The following is a 23,096-nucleotide window of genomic DNA, read 5'->3' as shown; positions in this document are numbered from 1 at the left end:
CAGTACTTCCTTCACTACCTGTTCTTTCAGAGTACATGACAAAAATCATATACCTTACCATGAGAGATATTGGAAGAAGATTGTGGGGGATACAGAATAAGAACTGTCTATTTTTATTCTGGAAATGGGCCATCCACCCATTTCTCCAGGAAAGTAATGCTTACTACAAGTGTAATCACTGCAACTGAATCATTATGTTGTCTGGATTTTTCTTTTCTCTCCTTCTGCCTTGTTCAATACTCTGCCCTTGACAGTATATCTTTCCAAAGTCTGTTTCACTGAATAGTCTTTAGACAGTTCTGGTACTTTTTAAATACCAGACTGAAAGTCAAGTCAGATAACAGATAGAAATCATATATAATGGCAAGAGAACAGAATTAGTGGAAGCTTTATAACAAAAATGGTATTTAGAAGAGAAATTATTAATCAGTATTGGTTAGAATCTCCTGTAATGATGAATAATTCAATATATAACTGGTAAGAGTATCACTAGCCTGTATCCCTATACATGTGGTTCATCTGAGAAAATCACTATGTAAATAGAAAGAGCACAGAAGCACTCCAAGGCCTCTGTAACAATGGGAAATTCTTTATTTAAATGATGGAATTAACATCAGCCTGAGGCTTTCCTGTGAATTTCTGATGTAAAGCTGCAATTTGCATATCTGTGAGTGTGTATGATATAGATTATCGCATATAAATAAAGATCTGCAGAGCTCTCTGAATTTTTCCTGTGCAGATCTATGAGGAAGCAATAATGTACTGCCTATTTTGGATTTCTCTCTGTGCAAAGGAGCATTAACTTCTGAGCATACAAGAGTAATTTAAATTAGTGGTGTGTAATATATGGGTGGGCAGCAGTTTCTCCACAGTGGCTCTGTAGTGCTTCTGTGCAGGAGCAGCAACAGCCCAATCCAAACTGAGAGTTTGCCCCCAAATATCTCCTTTCCATGATCTCCCCTATCCCTGAAATTACCTGTTAGTACCCTGTGGAGGACAGCTGTGCCTGTGGTCTTGACTCCCTGAAACTCTAAGCAACAGCAAGAAGTAATCTGGCAAAGTTCAGCTGCATGTGTGGCAGCAAAGGAATCATCCAGAAAGGCCTGTGAACAAACCCACGAGCAGCATCCCATCCTTCCCAGTGACTGACAAAAAATGTCACCATCACCTGTGCCCTGCCTCAGGCAAGGGCAGAAGAGAGCCATCACAGCCAGCTCCGCCTCTGACAAGGGAACCCCCAAACACAGGGGCTAGGGGTTCTTTTGCTCCTTTGGCATCACCTGACAAATGCAGTGGGACAAGGCAGAAAACAGCCTCAGAGTACAGACTGTAAAACCCTTGACCATGCACTAGCAATTGTCTGTTCATTTGGCTGGAGTGGTAACCTTACACTAGTGAGGAATTAACACCTAGGAGGAAGATAGGATCTCCCAACATGTAGAAGACAGTCTTGATCCTTAATCCACTCCCACCTAGAATTTGAACTGCTGGTAACATCTGCATCCCCCTAGTAATTCATCCAGCTATGTTCCCCTTTGTTTATGTGGTGCCCCACTCTGCTCATCTAATCCTGCACTGATAATGGGAATCATTATACAAATGAGAGGATATAGCACAGATGACAACATAATCTATCATTTCTTCCTATAACAACAATGTTATATGATGTTCATGCAGGCAGATATGGAAAGAGAACCTTGACATATAAAGGGGCAGTACCACACTCACTTTGCCCATCTTTGAAAAGAAACACAAAGAGTATGAAACACAATTGCAAAACAGCATGAACAAAATTGCAAAAAATTGTGCAAGATATCGGTGTCACTTCATAAACTTGACTTGTCTGACTTGCTCATAGACCATCCATTGGTCTATGAACTGCCTCCAGTTTAAATGAAATTTATTTTTTTTTCAGATATTAGAATTCTAGACTAGCTGAAGGATTTTCTATTGAAAAATTTTAACACCTGGAAGTGAATTTGGGTTTGGCATTAATATTTTGCAGTTACATATTACATACTGTTACAAGGATAATACTTAGGCTAAAGAAATACAAATTTTCAGAAAAGAATGCAGGAGTGTGTTTAAGATCTCACTTATGATATGGATGGACTAGTTTTATGCCAGCTAGATAAGGTGTTCAATGAAAAGGAACTTACTTGAAGAAGATAACTAAAGGTAAATCTTTTTTCATAAAAATCTATAGCAAGGATCTTTACAGAGACCAGTAAAAGGTAGCAGGATCATATGACATTCCTAAAAGAGCCTTAAACGAAGTCAAGTATTATGTGAACTAGTACTGGTGACACATGGACTATAACTTACAGAAATTTGGGAGAATATCCTCACTTTTATGGGTGTGGTAGAGAACTGCAAAGAGGGTGCATTGGCAAATTGTGAAAACCTCCAATGAAACCTGCTGATAAAACCAGAGACAGGTTTGATGCAGCTTTAGTAAGAAAGTCATGCCTTAAAGATCTGCTTGAAGGTGTTGAAGATATGAGCAAGTATATGAGTAAGTTTGAACAAAATTATTGAATTTTCACAGGTCTCATCCAGGGTTCCTTATCATTGCCTTCAAAAGAAATCAAACTCCTCTGGAATAAAAGGGAACATGCAGGGATATATACAAAGAGGGGAAATAAAGAGTGTGAAAGGAAGGTTACCAGGGTGTGCCATGAGTCTCTACACTGGCATCTATGCTCTGCACCATACTGCAAAAAAATGTTGCAAAGAAGGAAAATACCAAGATGAAAAAATTTGCAGGGACAAAAAGTTATTTACAATAGCAAGAGCCAACTCTGTTTAAAAAGTATGTCAGGGGAACACACAACTTGATCACATGACAGAATGTCATTAGAGATGCGATACCAACACAAGAAAAAAGAAGGCACACACAAAAAATATTCTTAACACAGTTTTGGACTCTGTTATCTTCTACCACTTGCAAAGACAGAAGTTCACAGTTTACAGTTCTGTACCAGGCAAAAAACCCCAAAAACCACTATTAAGAAGGAAAAACAGTAAACCAAAGAAAATTCATTAGGCTACCATTATTTTTTTATTAGTTCATATCCTGAATACTCATGTGGCTCTAGTTGCCATGTTTCGCAAACTGACTTAACCCCAAAACACTCCAAAAGTAGATTTAAAAAGAAAAAAAGTAGAAAGAGGAAGAAATATAAAAGGGTGTAGAATAACACAAGGAAACACATCAAAACCAGGATTTTTGGCCTGCAAAATAATCCACTGAAAAAGGATGTAATGAAGATCTGTAAAATAATAAATGTTCTTGACAAGGTAACTAGGGACCTGTGGTTCATTTTTACTCCTGACAAAAGAACTAAGAATATCAAAACCAATAATCACATTGAAATCTGAAACAACAGAGTATTTTTTAATACAGTGCACAGCTAAATTAATGTAAGATGAATTTTAAACTTAACAGCTAAAACACAGGATTTTCTGAATGTGATACATGGATCATAAATTAGTTAAATCAGTAAATCATAGAAAGTCATAGGTTAAGTCAAGGGGATTATCACTGTATGCTTTTCTCTTCCTTAATGCAAGCTCCATTTATTTTTCCACTGCCCAAGAGAGGTTAGACATATCTTTGACTGGACCCAGACATGGTGGGTTACCAAAAATGACCAACACCTTATACTGGTAACCGCATCACCCCCTTGCTCTTGCCTTGAACTTGGTGCTGAAGTTCATGCTGAGCTGCTCACAGGGCTTTTGTTATCCACAAAAACCTGTCAAAGTACATTGTGAAAGAAGTAGGGATTCATAGCAATTCTGATTATGCTTTTTTTTATTTCAACAAAGGCTTTTGAACACATTATTGTGCATTGGAAAAATAGAAAACCTAACTGCTTCGGTTTTCATCTGAATACTACAGTACATTTTGAAATATTTTTTAGAAAGTTGCAAACACATTCAAACAAGTTTAAACAAGGAAAGTGGTGTAGATTTGCAGTGAAGGGGCCATGGTCACATATATGAGCACTACTCAAACTCACAGCTTTGCAGTTCCTCACCTGGGCTGCCAGGCTTTGAATGCATCCATGAAGATGGAGACGCAGGAAGGAGTATGTGAATGAGCAACAGATGAAAAACAAAAGTTAAATGCTTAGTTGCAAAGCTTTGTTTCTTGATAAAGTTGTTGGGAGGTCAGCCAAAAGAAATGAAAGAAAAGAAACAAGCAGCAAGCCAGAGGAGGTTCATATTTGGTAAGGAGGAAATGTGTCAATACAAGCGTTTGGAGGTGACTGTGCAGAAGCTGAAGTGTAAGTGAAATAGCTTATTTTGATGTGACAGCATTCTTGCTAGATTTAAAGCAATAAGTGAAGTGTTACTAGAAGGTTTCTAATAAGCAATTTAAGAAGTCCCAAGTGCCTGAACAAAAGCTGTGTAACGAAGGGCATGAAGGGGATTCAAAGATCTTAAACAGGAAGGAAAACATGCAGCACTATATATAGGAAGAGGTAATGAGAAGGGAGAAGTAGAAGGAGCATTTGAACACAGCAGTTTTAGGTTTTAGTTTTCTAGGCTACGACTTTTGCCATCTGTAGCACCAAAGGCAGACCAGAACAGAACAGAGTAACTCCAGTCATCAAGAGAAATTAAGACAGATTAGAAAAAATTAAGACAGAAGAGAAAAAAACCCACAAAAAGTGTGATTACAGTTAGAACAAAAGAGGTATGAGATGCACTAATTTTTTTTAAGCTTTATGTTTTATAATTTTTATTTAAATAAAGCTTTGTGTATTTGTACTGAGGTAGCCAGAAATTACTTTTACCAAAGCTTGATGTTATTGCTAAAAGTTGCCATAACTAGGAAGCTAAGGATAGTTAAGGATATGAAAGCTGGGGTAGCAGCTGCAAACATCCATAGTGTGAGGTAAAATCATGTAATGATTGAACTCTATCAGGAGTTTCTATAGGGCAGAGAGATATATAATTCTACACTAGAGGACAGAAATAGTCAGAGTACTAAATAACACAGCATATAATGTGATTAATGAGGCAAATATTTTTAAAAGGTTTGAGTTAGTAATTGAAACCTTGCAAAACACTGCACCCAAGAAACAAATTTATTTGAAGTCATCCTTGTTTCATCTTCTAATTTTATGCAAGGACCGGAAATTATGCATTTGTGCAATGCCCAATAAACTTTTTTTTTATATATTAACTGAGAGATAAAAAATGAAGAGATTTTTCTGTCTGAAGTTTGTGAAGCAGCTGTTTACAGTGCGTTCTGAGGCTGAGAGAGAGGTTTCCTGGTATAAATCAAAGCCGGTCACATGCTATGTGGTATTTCCACTGTGTCCTTGATTATCTAAGAGCACAGCAAGTAATCAAGAGTATCTTTCCAGCTCAGCAGAAGCTATTTCCCACTGACTCTTTCTGAAAAAGAGGCTCCACTTCAGCTGAAGTATCTGCTGTAGCTGGAAAAATTGAAGGCTTTCTATTTTCCCCTAGGGGCTATGTGGCTTGTGTCCATCAGTAACCTAGCACATTATTAGCTACAGAAGTATTTACCACATATGGGAACCTGCTTTTCTTCTTCCTCTTCACTTACAAAATGCTGGGTTTTATATAACTGTTCACAGATTGAATTGACACCACCTTCACTGTTAAAATCCTTCTGTAAACAGAGGCTACTGTCAAGCTCTGTGGGCGCGGCCACCAGCGCTGGAGGAGGCAGATCTACCGGCAGCTGGGAGGCACCTGAGGAAAAGCAGCTTTTTGGTGCTGGAGTGGTGCTCTGCCTCTGGTGCTTCCCCTGCCCAGGCAATGCTTTCTCAACTCTCACGGGACGAGGTACCTCCTTGCCACCACCCCACACTAACTTCACAAAGGGGCCTCTTTCCCTAGTCCTGAGTTTTCCCTGAAGGACCGGACTGGTATAATTTTAAGTCCTTATCTGTCCTTCCAAGTCTTCTTATTCTGGTGTACCCAGGATACCTGTGTCTATCTCCTCTGATATCTTCTCTGTTGAAAGTGAAAAAGGCATCCAATGCCAGACTGCAAACATCCAGAATTAACAGTCCAACCATCATTAAATAAGCAACATCCAGCCTGGAAATGCCTGACCACTAGAAACAGGGCAAGTGCAAAACTTTCCCAGAAATCTGTTCTTATGTCTTAATTTTCCAACACCGAGGAAAGTTATCTCTCCAGTCCTACTGAATTTCATCTCCTAGTTTTCCCCAGGCATTGAGAAAGACATGTATTAGAAAATTTCAGTTTATACACACCATCAGAAATACAGTTATTTGAAGTTTTGAATAGATCAATTTATAATTTCAGTAAGAAGCATTACATGGGATGGTACCGCCCAAAACTTTAAAAAAAAAAATTAAATTTTCCCATGACAGCTACTTAATATAAAGAGTGCCATCTGCTGGCACTGGTGAAGTGAGGCGTTGCTCATAGGCATCGAGGTTCAATAAAGTTTTGCTATGCCCTGGTAAGGGCACATTTCGACTCTAAGCTGTTTCACACTTCCAGTTTTATTTATTCATGGTATTGCCTTCATGGAATAAAAGGGCAGTCAAGCACAGTGGTGTAGACAGCTCTTGTGTGAACATGGGGGAGAAAAGCATCATCTACTAATTCACATTTTTATAATCAGTGTCTTTATTGTTTTGGGATTTCTGCATCTATTTGGCTTTCTTTATCATTAATAGATTTTTGAATTAATTATTTAGGAGAAAATCCAAATTAAAAATATAAGAGACATTTTTAAAATACTCTGGGTGAGACTTTCAAAATAACCTACTTCACCTTGTGCCAAATCTATTTGTACAAATGTCAAACAGCTTCAAAAATCCAACTTGCAGGTCTTTGGTTGAGAAGAACATAATTGATAAAATGCTATTGTATACCTGCTTGATCACATGAATTTTCTACAAAAGCACATGGATCAAGTCTCCTAAAATGCCACTAAAATGCCTTTTAGTATTATTGCCTCCTCCATAACCAGGATAAAAAAAATTGCAAGGAGATGTTCCCTGTGTCCTAAGCTGTGCCAACAACAAGCTGAATAGTAAGAATAACTAAAGGGGATGAGGGAAAAGAAAACACAATGTATTACCTTGCAAAACACCCTTTTGTCTAAAACCAAAGTTAAAGTAACATTCCCCTTTACTAGCTCAATGACTGCTTACTGAAGAAGTCTACTTTGCTTTTGAGTGTCATCATTATTTTTAACATTTACACTTCATGCTGCCCTGGTGAAGTTAAAAAAAATCTTAGAAAGACTACATCCTCTATGAAGACAACAGAGATTGTTATTATTTTGAGACATTGGAGTTCAGTTTCTGATTTCCAGCATGTTCACCACACAAAGTATTTAATTGTCTCTCCCAAAAAATTTCCATTCAGATTCCAACTCACTCCCTCCTCTAAATTCTTTAGAGGCCATTACATTACAAAGTGTACCAGACCAGCTCCTGAATAGTTAAGCTTCTTCCATCTCTCATACTGATAACAGCTATTCTATTTTGCTTTTCTTATAATGTTTTTTCACATCTGACTCTCTGACTTCCTCTACTTTGTTGTGCAGTTCCTATGAATTATTGAGGCAGTTTCCAGTTAAATCTCTCTCTCCAAATTAAGCACTCTTATTTTTAACTACCCAATTTGTTATTATCCTAATAGTGTATACTTCCTCTCTACTGTCCATTTTCTTATCAGTCAGGTTAGCAAAAAGCCAAGAAGGCTACTTTGCCAGGTACTAAACTAAGCAAATATCTCTGCATTGATGCTTTCACCAGTCTAATGATACACATTATCTTCCTAAATATTTGCCCTCTAGGCCTAGAAAATAGAAGAATTCCAGCAAACCTCTTTGAACCTCTTCTACCACCTAGCACAACTCTTTGAGCTGCTCAGGCTAGTTTCTTATTCTGACAGTCGAATGGTGAACTGACAGCGAAAGGTTCTGCCCCAGCCTGTTTAGAATGACTTTCACACAATGCCAGTCCCTCACAGCATTATGCTTGGACAGATATCACACAAAACTTTTTTCCGTTTCCATCCACTTTGATGGCCAGTGTCTTAATATTTCTTATCCAAAAAGTCATCTTTCAGAGCAGTCTTTTGTGCCTGTGAAACTCTGGCCATCTTTCTTCCATTTTGCTTTCTGCTTATCTGTTGTCTTTTCTTCTTCAGCCACTAGCCCCTGCTGTTACCATTTATTCAATCTCTTCCTTTTTGCTGCTCAGCATTCTGGCTCTAGAGGTGGCACCTCATCACTTCTTTCACAGAACAAATTCTTTCCACAGAGCAAACTCCTTCCACAGATTTTCTTCACATTCTGGTATTTTCCTCTGCCTTGTCTTCTTTTTAATATATTTCCAGAGGTCTCCTTTTCATCTGAGGATCTGCCAATCAACTCATCTGCAACTACAGTTATGTTCATGCTCTTTCCTTTCATCTTATCTGTCATATTCAAACACATTTCTGTATTCTACCCTCATTTCTAGCTGCATTTCAGTCTCTCACATTTTTTTTTTACCTGAACATTATGAGATGACCCTTCATGCATATGTAAATTCTGTCAGAAACTCACTGAAGGATAACATACACTTACAGCTTCTGCATCCAGTCATCTTCATGGTTTCTGCCACATTTTGGTCTTCTCCACTGGTGCCCAAGCTGCTACATTTTTTTCTTCTTTACCTTAGTTTAAAATTGAACAAACCATCTGCATACCAGTGTCCTTCCCAAAATTCTTTTACTAGACTCATACCAGGCCCTAGTTGCTTTGATTCTGACACCTTCTTACCTACATTAGCCCACCACTTCATTTAGGGTTAACTCTGATCAAAGGCCATGATCAAAGACTTCCTCCTTGTGCTGTTTAAACTAAGCCATATGGCTTTGCAACACAGCTTATCTAGTCTTGTTTGAACTGGTTGTGCACTTCCATGCACAGCAATCATTTCCAATCATAGTAAGAAATTCATGTGGATTTTCTGATGCACTTATGCCAAAGCTCACATTCCAGTTACCCCAGGCAGAGAAGCTGCCTGCTGCTTTGGAAGTCTGAACCAGAATTTCATAATTCCTCACTAATCCAGCAGTAAATACCTGGAAGAAGGTGGGCATGCTTTGCTTCTGGGGTATGAGTTTGGTGGAGTTTCTTCTTTTTCAAAACTAAAACATCAAAATAGAGTTCAAGCATTAAAAATGGACAGGGCTATGCTGCTAATTTGAGGCAAGTATACCTAGAGTCTAAAACCTTCCTAATGAATCTGCAGATATTGATAAAAACAGGGGAGGACTGCCCACACAGTCCAGGCAGGGTGAGCTACTTAGATATCCTCTGATGTAACTGGTAATTTTCACTAAATAGCTCATTTAGGTCTTGACATTACTGATTTCTCCCCTTGCCTCTTTTTATTCTCAAAATAAAAATGTGAACCAAATTTTTAATTTGAATGTATCTCTGAAGAGGTAGAAGGTGAAAAAAGTGTATTTTGTTTTACTTTAAAATGCCTAGAAACATCTTGGTTGCAATAGAAAAATCCTTTTCTGGAAAAAAACACAAGGTGTTACCCAACACTGCAATAGATTATATTAATTTATAGGAAAACCATGTCTGCAAAAAGAACCAAGAGTGAGAAATGAGACTGGAAACACAACCCTTGATGAACTCCGAGTGTTTTTACATCTGAAACTTGGACCATTAAATCACTGGATCAGAAATCATTATGCTGACTTCAGACCCCATAGTCTTTTCTTAGTTTCAGTGCTATATTTTTTTTTTAATCTGGAGACTGAAGTGCTGTATGCTATACTCCCCTTATCCTGGAATTTCATTTTACAATAACGTACATATTATCTTTATAATCTTTACAATTTCTATCATGAAAACATCATATTCAGAAAATACTAATGCATTCATGCAGCTTCCAGAACTCTAATAGCATGAACACTAATGTATTGTACTGTTACAGCTAAAACTTGGACTAAAGAATCAAAATAAAATGTTTATAAATGCCATATATTAGACTGCCTGGTTTGTTATAAGGTAATAAACAGAAAAGCTTGCATCTAGTCATTCGTGGTTGTTAAATAAGATTCCTTGTGACTTGCAAAAAAACTAGAACACAATGAAGAATTATCAGTGCATTCTCCACGGAAGTCATCTACATGTGTTTATTTAATAAACAGAAGATGGCTTTATTATACACATTTGATTTCCATATGCAATCGTCTCCTTATCTGTCACTTGTATCTAAGCAGGGTGCTTTATACAAATCTGAAAATGAAAAATTCAGAGCAGGGCACAGGAAACTCATTTAATGTCGAGTGCAGTCAAAATCAAGATTTCTTTATTTGTAGTAACAACGCTGTTAAATCAGAAAATTACTCTCCTTTTCTGCATGTCCTTCTTCCTTTACAATTCAGTTGTTTGATCATAAATTGTCGAGTGCAATGACTTGTCTCCTCCACTTTCCACACTGGTCGAGACAGATTAAAAACTCCGGCATACCACCAACCAGTCTCAGCATACCATTAGCATATATATGAGATTTGAGACATTTTCTAATATTCTCCAGCAGAACTCATCTGTCAGCCAGGTGATGAATTATAAAAACTCTTAGCTTGTTTAGAAAAGAGGGGGAGAGTGAGACAGAGAAAGAGAGAGACAGAAGAGGAAAACACGATCCCACCTTTCTTTTTCATTTTACCCATCCACCCTTGCAGTTAGCCACACAAATAAACACTAACCTCAATGAAAGACACATAGTGTGAGACATTTAAATACATAAGCAGCAGAGCACAATTAAAGGCTCATGGAAGTAGAGATAGAATTATGGAGTGGTCAGTGATCTACATAAATAATTTTGAACACATTTTTTTTCATGTCATATTAACAAGGACTCATAAGGTACATTACAAAATCCACAGAACCATCATAAGCTAGTAAACCAGCACAAGGAGTATGTAGAAAGTAGTGGAATAATTAAAATGCAGAATCCATCCAAATTAGAGAAGATTGGGATATTTTTTGCAATTGTTCATGAGTTCAACAAGTTTTCATGCACATTCAGAAAATTTTGTGCACTCAATTAAAAAAAAGTTAACATTCCTTATTTGCATTTCATTAACCTGTTTGATTTTTTTTGCTGACTATAAGGTGGAAATTGGACAATGATTTCTTGTGACTTAAATGAAGACACTATGAGCTCTATGAGTAGGAAATTACAAATGCATGAAGTCACAAATAACGAATACTCCTTAAAATATGTTAGTAGATAATTACAGTTTATTAGTATATTTGAAAACTATCAAGTTGCTACATGGATGCTTTATATTAAAGAAAGGTTAATATCTATCTTCATAATTTACACAATCATCAACTTCTAATACCATTTTTAGTATCTAATATTAACTAAAATTAATTTATATTTCCTGTGGACCCTTGGAATTAGAACTGGGAAAATATTAAAACATAGATACATATATTTTTCCACAGAACAAATTCCCAGGAATAAAGCTCTTCACAAGCTCTAGGAAAATTTGGTAAATACTGTTATAAAAGGGAGAAAGGAGCTCTTCTAAAATGTAATTTTATTTCATGCCAATATTTTTAATATATTAATTTCTAATTGTGAAAAAACAGGTTTTTTTGTTTACTTTGAGGGGTAAAAAAATTGATTTAACTTTTGTTTTCAAAATGGCATTTTGTTTAAAAATTATCCTACCCAAAAAAAAAATGGAAAAAAAATTAGAAGGAATTAAATAAAGCATTTATTTTTCATGAGTTGCACTAAAAAAAATAGTTCATAACATATTCTAAGTATGTTACAGTGCAAGTATGACAAGATAAATTCCATTAGAATTGAACTAGATGTTCTGTTAATAAATGTACAAGTTAAATAATGCATATAATAACTTGTTTTTTACCCAGAAATGCATTTGAGATTTAGGGCACTACACATCAAGCTGGTATCAACTATGGAATAAAGACATAATTATTTTTTAGGTTGGAATGCATATACAAAAAGTGACAGATTTATGTTAGTAAACAATTTGATAGAAGGTTGGGATAAATCCTATTAACAATAGTATTGTATTTGTGTTAATATACATGAGATGTGTGTCAGAGGATAAAGGTTTTAGCCAGTAGACTGATGACATCTATGCATATATGAACTAAGAAATAGATGTATACAAATTAATGTATATAAATAAGAAATTAATGTATATAAATACTGAAGTATAAAAAAGCATGATTAAGGAATAGTTATTTGGAACTGATGCTGAATGCCAAGTAATCAATATTTTTCTGCTAAGCTGTGAAGCTTTTGAGAACACAAGTTAGCAGCTAGTGAGCTATTTTTCCAGTTGGAGCACTTGTTCCATGTTTTAGTGAGAACCAGAGTTATCAAAATCATAATCAGTTTTGGTTTCCATTTGCATACACAATATCATTATTAATTCTCGCATTTAGAATGCTGAATTAATTTAAGGAACAGGTGTGTAACTTTCTCTAGCTTTTCTCTACATGACAGTCACTGTCTGGTTGCAGTACATCAGCATTTTTTAGGCATTTCATTTTGAAAATCATAAAATCATTTTTTTAAATTTGGACTCAGACCAATACTTCCCCCACAAAATACTTGCATTTACCATCAAAGAAAAGCACAGCACATTGCAAGACATATTAATAGTCATTAATTAATAAATATAAATATATATACATACAAACTATGCCTCAATTAGAGCACAATAAGAGATGTAGCACACAATGGTACTGTATTGCCAGGTCTAACTAAAGTCATAGAAAAGAAAGTGTGACGTGGACATCCAGCTGTTTCTTTGTCCATTTACACTAAATCCATTCAGTGAAATTACCAGCACAAGAAACATTGCACTGAGGTACTTCATTCTGATTTTCATTATGTTTTGCAGCTATAACTAAGGCCCTTTAAGAGTCTAAAAAAAATCTCCTACAACACTAAAGAAGAGTGTTCTAGGGCTAAAAAAGATAGCTTTGGAAATCAAAACAGATGTTCTTGCAAGACTGCAAAGCCAGTGTTGTAGATTTAAATGATCCGGATAAGTTGCAAGCTGAAACTTTCAGAGATTTGCCAGCAAAACTTAGCAGTAAAAATCTGGTTAATATTAAAAGCAGAGATGCTTTTCCAGCATAATCCTAAATGGATTTGTTGTATCTCATTTTCTTAAGCAGCTTCAGCAAAGAAGTGGAATGAGAAAAAGCAGCATGCTTTTACCATTTCCACTACAGAAAACTATGTGGAAAAAGCCCCGAAACCTGTAGGTCTAAATCAAGTCCCAGAAAGCTCCTATTTTTAATTGATTATAATGAGCAATAGAGTATCAAATAAGAATATGGAATCTAAACTGACTTAACTTTTTAAACCCTGGCCCATCTGCTGGTCAAAGCTGAAACAAAGATCTCACATTGATGTTTAAGGAAGCTTGAGTCCGGCTGTGCACCAGGCATTAGAGCGCGTTAGGCGTTTCTTCTCCTAACACATCACAAAACTCTCTCTGCAAAACATAAATTAGATTTTGCTAATTTCAGTGCAGATAATATATATTTAGTAATTTTTCCTTTAACAAAGTCAAGCAAATGGTTAATTCTTCATTGATATGTTCTAGTATTCCCAGCCGTGCAAGGAAAGAAGTGGAGAATAAAGCAGAGGCAGTTTCATTGTATGATATAATAAGCAAGATTATTGGCTGAAGAAGTCTTTTATCAATGCAAAATTCGTGGAGGAAAAAATATCACAGAAATTATGTTATTGGCACATTGATAAATGACATGCCTACTTAACTGGGATCACTGCCAAGGGACAGATCCAGTTTCATGCAGGGTTTCAGTCCCCCTTAACAGCACCAGCAGATAAAGTGGCAAGCAGTTTATTTTGTGGTGCTTGCAGATCTCTCCATATGTGGAACGGTAGGATAAATGTCCTTTAGTCATGCCATTATTGATCATTCTGGCATTAGTCTTACCAAGTCAAAGTCATCTAATATAGATGTTACACATGTTGCAATTGATTTAAAATTTTTAATTATTTGCCTGGGTGCTGCTTGAAATAATTTAAATAATCTCAACATAGTGGAAATTAATGTGTCATAATCAAGATATTTGTTAATTATGGATAGGTACATTTCAAATGCAAAGACAGTAACAACGGACACTTCCATTGCTGCCACAATGCTTTTACCCCATGTTAACAACAACCCACACACATTGGTGTTTTAGCTGATCTTCCCTCTAAAGTCCTGAACCACATTCTAATACTGGGCAGCTTCAATGACACAGAGGAAACCTTACAAAATGTGGCTCTCTGGCTAGGTATTCTTCTATTTAGGAAGATTATTGTCCAGCTCTTCTCTAAACTACGCCATTTCCCATCTGGAACAACTTAGAGAAGGAAGAATGCATATTTAAGACCAGTTGTCTTTATAAGAAATTAATGATGATGGTGGAAAACAGGGAGGGACTGCACTGCCATCAAAATCTCTTTAAAGCCACCTTTTCACAGCGAATTATCGAAAACTAACCATTTCAACAGAACTTGCTGAATCAAGTTCTCCTTTCATTATGACCTCTTCTGCTGTTTGTTATTATCTCTTTCATTGTATCTCCTCTTTCCTTTTTTTTTTTTTAGTTTCCTTTTGTCCCTGAATAAACAGACCTTTGCACAATGAATGGATCCCCCATCTTCTCCTTCCAGGTGAATACCGTAACCATTAGGCTGTAAAATCTCTCTCAAACTACTCTGTGCACAGCAGTGCAGTTTTAATAAGAAAGGAGAAAAGTGATTCCGGTTCAATCCCTCTGCAAGCAGAGTTGTAGAATATTTGAAGTCTTTCAGGCAGCCAGAGCTGGCTCAGGCTTCTCGGTAATGTCAGCAAAATTGAATTTTGCCTTCTGAACACTACCATGGGTGAGAGACACCCTTGCCATGGGTAAGGATGCAGCGAGGAGGAGTGGCACCAAACTGAGTAGGACAATGGAGAGGTCACAGATCCTCTCCTGTCTGCATGGATGTGACATTGCAGCACTGGCTGGGTGTGAATCTCATCCAGGAACCGAGCCTGTCCCATCACACTCACCCTTTCTGTAGCAGCAGCAACAAAAACCAACCCATGTAGAGTCATGTTGCTGCTCTATACAACTCCTTGCTTTGCCTGTTTCTGGACATAGCCCCATCAGCAGTGAAGGGCTTCCCATCCCACCTTTTACTGACCTGAGCATGTTCAGAAACTGCTTTGCTAACTGTGAACTTCTCCAGCCAAATGCCAATAAAAGTCATTAGCTTTCCCTGTGTTTTCAGAAGAGTCTCATCCCAATAGTCACCATCCAGTATCGTCTTCAAACACTTCCTGGAGTCAGATTTTTAAAGGATTCAGAATTTGATAGAAGATCTACTTTCTTGCTTCCAGATGGTCTAAACTGCTCTTATTGATCAAACCTGGGACAGTTCTGATTGAGTGAAAGGAGCCAAGATGCCTGGGAGCCAACATTCAGCAGATGAGCTGCAGTTTACAGTCTCAGACGTTTGTCTCAGATTTCAATCCACAGGCTCAAATTAATCCTAAATCCTTCTTTAGATCCATTCATGTTTGGACAGTTTGGAAGTTTTATGTAATCCTCACCAACTGCAGTACGCACATTAAACAGCAGACCTGTACCTGGGGGTAGAGGTGCACTTTATACAGCGCTAACAGCATGTCACAATACAAAGTACATTTCTTTATAAGCTTTCTCTGATAAATCTTTTTGACCATACAGACTGCTCACCAAACCTGCATGTGCAAAAAGAATGACTTAGGTTAACATTATGGTGAAATGGGAGCCAACAATTGGAGCCTTATAACCTCCAGAAACATAACATAGTATAAACATAGTATAAACATAGTATAACATAGTATAAACATAGTATAAACATAGTATAAACATAATTGACATGAAGACTAATGCACTGTGTTAAGGTGTAAAACAATGCCCAAATCCTGATCTTTCCTGCTCCTTGCTTATATAAGATTAATACTTTGCAAACCTATTTCTAAAAGTCACATTTTGACTTGATATATTTTGATATATTCTGTAGATAGTATTACACCCAAAAAACAATATATCATCCTGTAAATACCAAGACATATAAACATGTAATAAGCGGAGTAGATATGATGATCATCTTGCCTTTATAACAATCAGGGGGCTGCTATTTTGGCAAAATTTTATTTACTATTTATTATTATTTTTATTTTTATAAAATTATTTACTGTTTATTTTATTATTTTACTATATTTTTGAACAATATTATTCTTTTATAAAGGAAAAAGAATAAAACAGGGTACAAAGATACAAATATAATAATTAATCATCCAAATTTCTGTATAGTTTATTTCATCAGATGAATTTAATTATAACTACAGAGCTATTTAGACCCATTAAGAGCTAGACTACAAAACTAAGTTTTATTAGATAAAAATAACATTTTTTACAACATGTTTGGTTTTGTAAGTCATATAAATTACTTTGAGTATTTTCAAAACATACTGACAGCTAGATATAGAAAAATAATGCCTATTAAAAAAAAAAAAAGAAAGAAAAAGAAAGATGTAATTTCTGGGTAGACCTTGAAACAATCACAAGCTAGGACAGGACTCCATAACCTTCAGGTTTCAGGAGAGAATATCCCTGTAATTAAAATGGAACAGAGCTTGGGGAGTCAAGAAATTGCAAGAGAACAAAAACATCAGGCTAAAAGCAGCAAATCAAGAGCTGACTCCAGGGAGGAAGGGGTAGATCAAGCGGGGCTGGAAAATGGGACTAAAATTCATAAGAGTTGGGCAGAGATGTGCAAACTGGAAAGCACAGCAACACAGCAGGAGAACTGAGAGGAGCACCCAGCAGAAAATGTAACCTTTGTATACCTTGGTTCCAACTAGACTGTCTGGAGAATCAGGACCAACAAGTACTGCCTCATTTATTTTTTTTTAATTCATATTCCTAATGTATTAGGGGTCTTTGAAAATTTTAGTAAAACAATTTTTCTATTATAAACTTAGCATTTGTGGATACTGACTGAACACATGTTTCCAAAAAGACTACATGGCTCAACTCTTAAGGCACATGAGACATTCTACTTTCATCCAGATGGGGACTGTAAACACAGCACACACAAAAACATTTTACAGTAGGCTAGTTCTGGATTTAATTTGTTAAATTCTGCCAGTTCTTCTTTTCCTGGCTTATTTCCTGTGAGGAAAGATGACTTTAAAGGGTCTCAACTACATATGTTTAAGTGAGGACTTTGGTCAGAATAGAGGGAATTTTCATGCCTACGTAAGGTCAGAAAAGCAATTTGTGGTTGAAAATGTCAGATGTATTGTCGGAAAAGGTCCAGCACCAACTCAGGGAATTGACATGCATACATTTTTCAGGTTTGAACTGTGTTGTAAGATGCAGATCATATGAATTCCACCTGAACTGAGATGAAGACTCAATGAATATCTGACAAATGTCTGGTCTCCAGCACAATGTCCAAGGGTGCCTGCAGTCAACTCATATTTCCATTTTGGATTACAATCATGCAAATGCATTACCTTTTTCTAAGGTAACCCTAAGACATATCTTAATCTATGATGGGAGATGGTTGAAGACACATGTAATTGTCTCTGCTCCGTCATGCACACATAGACCTTCCCTCAAGACACTTGGACAATGATGAATTCAGTCTAGCCCAGTGTTCAGTCACACACATGGTAAAATACCTTTCTTTTCCAGAAACAGAGCAGCAGAAAACTCACTCAGCTAAAAGCCAAGGGACCAAAGTCCTGGATACTCCTGCAGCCTGCAGGAGTTGAAATCCATAGCTCTCACTTTTCCAGCAGAAATTCTTTACCCCTGGAATATTGATTAGGCTTAGGACTAGTTCACTTTTCATCTTACTTGAAAAGATGAGGGCAGTGTCAGAAAATGAAAGATGGGCTGAGCAGCTCAATATCCAGGTTCAGTTTATGCAGCCTCAGCTCAGGTACCCAAACTGCAGGAGCAGTAATACTCCATGTGCCATTGTCCCCATTGTCCTATACATGCCAACATCCAGCTTTAAGCATTCTTCACTCTTCAAGTTTTTATCTCTTTATTGCCTAGGTAGATAAGGAGCTAGATAACTAGTTTCTATGTGTTAAACTCTATTTGTTACAACCTTAGGTCTGTGTTCATTCAGGTGCAATGTGTCCAACTTGGGATGCCTGATCCTAACCACGACTAGAACCTTGCTATGTTTTAAGCCCACGTAAGCAGCAGGAGAATGCTGGTAAGCACTGCACACACTCTAAAAAAAACACATCATATCAAATTCAAACATGAAAAATTACAAAACACACTTGGTGGTTGTAAAAGGGAGGATTAAAATTATTCAGTGATTATATAGTTGTTGCTAGTTCGTTCCCAACATAGTCAACTACTTCATCCTCATATGTATCCTTTTCATAAACCATCAGAAAAAGCTTACCACTTGCTTGGAATAATAATGCTATCCAGAATGGCAAAAATCTCATTCTTAACAAGAAAAGACATAAAGTCAACATCTTTCAAGACCACCAAGGACCTCAGTTCTCTTCAGGTCTATTTGCTACTGAGAAATTCTAAATAAGAAGAAGAAAAAATTGCATTAGTAAAGAAAATGTTGATAAAATTCATTTACGGAGTTACGTCTTCTACAATATCTGTAGATTTGACTCAGTCTACTCCTTCATAATTCTTCTTTCATACCTTAAAACAGTAAGCATGGTAGGAAGAGTATTTCAGTAACATCTGTAGTAGAAATTGTTTTCCCTTGGCAAGAGCCTGTTCAGCACCCAAGGCCACAATTTAGCAATAGAAGTTACTGTTAAAGTTAGTTCAGACCTTTATGAACCTAATCACAGTGAATCTAAATTATGTATTTAAGAAAACACTAAAATAAATTAAATATGTTCTCTCATATAAGTGAGAGTTCTACCTCTCACGTCTGCTTTCTGGTATGCTATAGATAGGAATGTAGAAGTAAGTGAAACACCTCATGGGTGTCCTCATCAGCAGCAGTCCTCATCAGGACTACTAGTTTTACTCCCAGTAAAATTTGAGAGAATTGTGTGGGATGGTCAGATTGATGATATTTACAAAGTCCTACCCTATGCTGTCACAGACAATCCTAAAGGATTGAGAAGAAAGAATATGTTCATTTTCACCGTGCATCTATCAAATTGGTGTGTACCAATTTATCTCTTTTTCTGTTGTAATAAACTAAGCAACAATAGCCAATTTCACCTGGCAAATTATATGGTCAGAAGACTGGAACTAGACTATACATGGTTCCCATCTGAATCTCACTCTCTCCTCAAATGTGAAACTTTCTTATAAAAATGTTCTGCGACTATGGAAATGTATCTGCATTCTACCCTCTCCTGAGCCCATTAAGGTAACTGATAGACTTTAGATTACAGTGACTTGGAAAAAATTACTTTTTTAGTATAAAAAAAAAGAAGACATTCAGAGAATAGAAAAGAACAAAAACCTACCTTTTCACTAAAAACAGAAGGCAACAGAAGCTTTGGAACAAGTGCTTGCCAATAGAAGGATTTCATGCTCTTGTTAATTAAAGGAACAAAGAAAAAACAGTGCAGTAGGCTGTATCCTACATAACAGCTTCTACTAATAAAAAGTAATAGACAATTTCCTGCATTCAATTCTTTTGAATACTATTATACCAGGTAATAGAGTTTTGGAAATGGAAGTCCTAGCAGCCTGTCAGAAAGAGCTTTCTTCCACTTTTTTTTATTAAATGACTAAGTGCAGCAGTCTGTGTCCTATCTCTCCCTCTTGCATCTATTGGATTGTATTATTTTACATTTTGATTGAAATGATGTCACCAGCAGATAAAAGCCTGGCCCAGGCATTGTAATTGAATCAGCCTGAGTTGTTTATTCTAGTGATCTACAGCGATGCTTTCCTTGTCCTAACACAGAATACATAAAAGATCCCCTCTTGTTTAACACGCTACTGATTAGATCTATTTTTTTTAGAAGGAGGAGAAATCAAATTGGGGGGTCGAGAGAGTAAGAACTGGAGTTTAGGGGGAAAATTGGAAAAAGCAGATGAGAAGAGACACCATCTGCAAAACTTTCCATGTGTGACTGAAAGTTTAAACAAATAAATTTCACACAGCATCAGTACCAGATGCAAACAGATTTGATTGACAACATTTAAATAACAGTTAATGGGAACATCCACAATTTTTGGAAGGTTTTTCATGCTTAGGTCCTAAATCAGACACATTAAAGTTTTTATTTAAAAAAAAAGCTAATCTTGAAAGAAGAAATATTTTAAATTACTGGGAGGTTTACGGCTCTAAAAATATGGTGTGTTGGATATTAAATTATTGTTATTAGCGTGTTCTGTTTTGACTTAAAGCATTTTGCATTTTAAAAAGAGTTAAAACAACCTTCCATTTCACATGTTGTTTCAAAAGTTGCTTTCTTTGGTAATTATGTTAAGAGAAAGTCTGGTTTTTATGCTAAGTGCTGTTTCTTTGTTTTTTGTAGTTGCCTCCCACACATGGCCCTGACCCCTCTCTTCCCCCACAAAAAGCCTCAGACAAATAAAGGAAAAATTGCACTATTTTATGTATGCCATGTGCATAACTTCACACAAAACTTCAGCAGCATTTTTGGTGGTGGTAGGAGTGGTGATGGGTTTTCTGGTTTTGGTTTGGTTTTGGTTTTTTTACTTCTGGGTCTTTCCTCAAAATAAAGTACAGTCACACAAGGTTTAGTAGTAGTGCTAAGATAAAAATAAGCCAAGCCCATCAGCCAATTTCCAGAACTGTTTTCTACTTTAAATCCATGTTTTTAATTGTTTGCCTCAAGTCTGAAGCTAGGAGCTTATTTAATTTGCTATCTCTATGAGAAGGTAACAAAAATATAATTTCAGAATGTATTTAAGAGACAAATAGATTTTTTTAATACAAATAAAAACCTATTTTATTAACAACTACAATTAATAAAGTATTGCTATGAAAATGGCTATTAAAGATATCAGTGAAAAATTTAATTTGGGGAAATTTTTGTAATCCATTGTAATATGGGCAACATCTGTGATAAGACTATTTTCCATATGTGAAAATTTAAGCTAGCAATAAAAGATTTTTAAAAGTAAAATAAAAATCCATCTACAATCTCTATATATATCTTAAACTATTGTTATTTCCTGAAAATTTGCTACAATGTATAAATAAAAAATACATTTCCCATACCATTTGCAGTCTATTTAGCACTCCTAATAAGTGAATTATAAAATTCACTTCATAATAATTGCAGATACCTCCCAAAAAGACCTTAGAGACCTTCATTTCTTTGTAAATCATTTATTGTCCTGAAGGTATTATTTGAAAGCATTTGTAAAATGTACTTATTAATTTTTCTAGTCAGTGATGAACTTAGAACTAGGAAGGTACAAAATGCATCATATACATTAATAAATGTGTTTGTTTGCAGTGTACTGCAATGAATGCATTTTGACTGAAGTTAACCCTTTAAATTGTATTGATTAGATCGAGTTGGGTAATACTCCTTGCAGTTATCTTGGTTTTCAACACTGCTACTCACTATGAAAGTACACATTTAGTAAAAAAAAAAACTGAAATAATGAAGAAATGAATGCAAATCTGTCATTAAAAATTGTAAAATAAACTCACTGCTTTATTTATATACAAATGTGTATCACAGTTGGCCTTGTAACATAGAGACATACTGTTCTGTGACCAAATAGAGAGACACAGCCTCACCAAAGCACCGACCCATAATATTCAGTCCCCAGAGCTGGTTAAGTATAATTTGCATCACAGAGGTTACACATTTGGTCTCTGGGAAAAAAAAAAAATGTAGGCAATGTTGATTTAGCCTCCCTTCAATACTCTCCAGCAGCTGCCTCAGGGAATAGCACTCAGAGGAACATCCCAATATGCCATGCTTTTTCTCACCATCACATTACTTTCTTGTTAAAGCATAAATGGCTGGTAAAGGCAAATTGATTTCAACAAAGAAAAACCATTGCGAACATGAGCTCCAGCATTCAATCCCCCTAAACATGAACAGAGATTTATTTATAATTCAAAGATGCAGAATTAATTTTTTAATAGCAATTTTCATGATTTTTGGATTTTCCACTGTGAATTCCTCTGATGTCTGGCGGTCTGGCAAACATCCCAATACCATCAACGGGATTCCCTATTTTAATAGTTGTTTCAGACACTGGCAGCAGAAAGGTGTGGAAAAAAACGAAAAGCCTAAAACTTCCATTTATTGTTTGTAGTAATTTCCTTTTACTATTTGTAGACAGTATCTTGTGAAAGTCTTTCCTTGTGAGATTTGCAGCCACAAGCACATTTGATAAACTAGTTAGGGACTTCTGCAATCTGATCAAAATCAAATTAAACTTTCAAACCTCTTAAAGCTTGCAAAAGGAAATGTAAGCTGGCAAAACATAACATCAAGAAGTGAAAAAGTGACCAGAAAACAGACAGCCAAATAGAAGCGCATGTGTTGAAAATGCAGCAAAACATGAGAGAGAGATGATGCATGGCTGTTTGCTTGATTTAAATAACTTCATATTAAAAGACACTGAAATCCCAATATTAATGATGTTTAAGCTGGAAGATAAACCCAACACCCTTCCTTCTTCCAGTGCTCTAAGCATGTGGAAGTCATCTCTGTGATCAACAACAAGATCACATAAGAGAGTAATTTGTTGGGGTTTATGGGTGGGAACGGCAAAACTGAGGTTCAGAACAACATAGGTTTCACATTAAATAATGTGCTTTTAAATCCTGAAAAAAAATTTTTTTTCCTTTCTTTAACTCATTTAGGAACCTGAAATGAGTGCTGAGCTTGTACTGGTAGAAACATTACTAATAGTTCAGGTCTGTCTTTAATCACAAAACCAGGCTTGAATACAAAATAAAATAACAAGCAAGACGATGAAATTTCAAGTGTATCCTGTCTCTAACCAAGGTGTGGAATATAAGAAGAAATAGGGT

This window comes from Passer domesticus, chromosome 1 (genome assembly GCF_036417665.1).
Source record: "Passer domesticus isolate bPasDom1 chromosome 1, bPasDom1.hap1, whole genome shotgun sequence".
Taxonomy (NCBI): Eukaryota; Metazoa; Chordata; class Aves; order Passeriformes; family Passeridae; genus Passer; species Passer domesticus.
Note: the sequence above shows the minus strand (reverse complement) of the source record.